The sequence below is a fragment of the Electrophorus electricus genome, chromosome 23, assembly GCF_013358815.1.
Source record: "Electrophorus electricus isolate fEleEle1 chromosome 23, fEleEle1.pri, whole genome shotgun sequence".
NCBI lineage: Eukaryota > Metazoa > Chordata > Actinopteri > Gymnotiformes > Gymnotidae > Electrophorus > Electrophorus electricus.
The window spans coordinates 11,387,153-11,389,652 of NC_049557.1; the positions used below are offsets into that span (position 1 = coordinate 11,387,153).

The following is a 2,500-nucleotide window of genomic DNA, read 5'->3' on the forward strand; positions in this document are numbered from 1 at the left end:
TAATATAACTTCAACAGCAATGTTCCTATTATCATTACTTCTACTGCTACTAATAAGCATATAGCAGCAATAACAGTGGAGTAATAATGTAGATGAGACTCTGAGTGTGTGCTGGTCCCTCCTGTCTCAGGTGGGAACGTCCCAGAACATACACCAGCTTCTCATATGCTCCTCATCAGGGAGACTTTTAAATTTAGGGATTATCTGGCTAATTTTGGTAAAGAATTTAGTTCTAATCTGAGTAAATTTTGTACATTCAGTTAGGGGATTCAGTCTCTCTCTCTCCCTCTCAGTTTCTGTCTGTCTGTCTCTCTCTCTCCTTCTCCCTCAGTGATAAAGGGCAGATCGTTTCTCTGTGGGTGCACACAGCCCGAATACTGATGGGGTCTAGCAGAGAGGGAGAGTGTCTGTCCTCCACCCATGCACTCCTCCCTCGCCCTCTATCCCTCCATCCATCCATCTGATTCTCCCTCTTCTTTCCCTCCTATCTTCCTTTTCTTGTATCCCCCCCTCTCTGTTAATCAGTTCGGACTACCTAACCAAGCTGTTGGTCTGGAGCACGTCTGTATTCCATCTCTGGCTCTGCCGCTGTAATTCTCTTTCTCAACACTGTCACATTCATCTTTCTTTTTTTAAACATTTCCATAATATTCAGTCTTTTCGATGTTACTCCTCTTAACCTCCCTACAGTACCCATAATGCTCAGCAGATTGAGGTAAACCAACTAAGAGCAGATCAATATTCTAATTAACCTTCCAGATTTGGAGAAATGAAGAGGAAGCTGCTGTGAAGAGTTTTAAGATTCAACAGTGAAACAGAGAAAAGCCTTGAAACTCGAAGCCCTAAATGACTGCACTTAAACCAAGAAGATGCATTCTTGATGCTTGTTACCCAACAGCTGAACACACACACACACACACACACTCTCTCTCACACACACACACACACACACACACACTCACTTACACTCACACACACACACACTCACTCACACTCACACACACCACACGCATGCGCACACACACACACACACACACTCACTTACACTCACACACACTCACACACACGCACACGCACGCACTCGCACGCACTCGCACGCACACACTCACTTACACTCACACACGCACACACACACACGCACGCACTCGCACGCACACACACACACACACACACTCACTCACACTCACACACACCACACGCACGCGCACACGCACACACACACACACACACACACACACTCACACACACACAGAGCTCATTCCTCAGACCTCTTCAGAGTGTTAGAACTCTTACCCAATGATGACAATGACATTTTGTTATTAACCAAATCATGTCATACTAGATGTTAACACACACTGACACTCAGGCCTGGTTAGCCTGGTTAGCCTGGTTAGATAAGTATGCAGCATATATATATATATATAAATATATATAAAAGAAAATTTTTGACTGAATATATCTGTCACACTCAGAGGGTGTGTATGTGTGTGTGTGTGTGTGTGTGTGTGTGTGTGTGCGTGCGTGTGCGTGTGCGTGTGTGTAAATGAGCTGTCCTGCCAACCTTCTTAGTCTCATTGCATTATTCAGTTCCTCTAAACATCAGCCACACAGAGACAGTGTGGAGCCACACACACACGCACACACACACACACACACACACACACACACACACACACACGCGCACACACACACACACACGCACACACACACACACACGCACACACACACACGCACACACACGCGCACACACACGCGCGCACACACGCGCACACACACGCGCGCACACACACACGCACACACACACGCACACGCACGCACGCACACGCACGCACACACACACACACACACACACACACACACAGAGTATACCTCACTGAAAGGGAGGGGATCTGGAGGGAGAGACTGATTCATTTAGAGTAGCTGCTCCTCCAGCAGGAGCCAAACCACAAATCACAGTAAAGTGCCCTCACACACACACACACACACACACACACACACACACACACACACACACACACACACACACACACACACATACACACACACACACACACACCTCCCCTCTCTCTGTTTCTCTTTAGTTTTTCTGTTTACAGTATTTTTGACTATTACAGTTAATAGGTTTCTGATGTCTCGTAGTGACATCCTACAGCGGGACCTTGGTGAAGGGAGGACGGCGGGACCGCAGGACAGTTCTGGACGGCGTGTTCCTTTTGGACAGCTTTCATGCCAGCACGGCCCTAAGACCTCTCCTGCAGTTAACTACAGGCTTGTGTTGGTGGTGAAGTTGTCGGTTCCCACGCCGTTATGGAGCGTCTGGATGGATGGTGCTCAAACAGCAAGTGTGGAGACTCCGACAGGAGCGGTTCTATCACACCTGGAATGGGCTTCATCGGAGTGGTGGGGAAGCCATGCTGTCTGATGTCCCGCCTTCTACAGCAGACCATCAGCATTGTCGTGACATGGCCACATTCTGTCCCCAGCGCAGGCTGCGAATCGC

General features: G+C 48.1%; 1 protein-coding gene across 1 annotated transcript in view; it reads right to left on the reverse strand.

The window, feature by feature from the left end:
• Window positions 1–2,500, reverse strand: part of sema6bb (sema domain, transmembrane domain (TM), and cytoplasmic domain, (semaphorin) 6Bb) — a 115,532-nt gene that overhangs the window by 88,204 nt on the left and 24,828 nt on the right. The window lies entirely within an intron of this gene.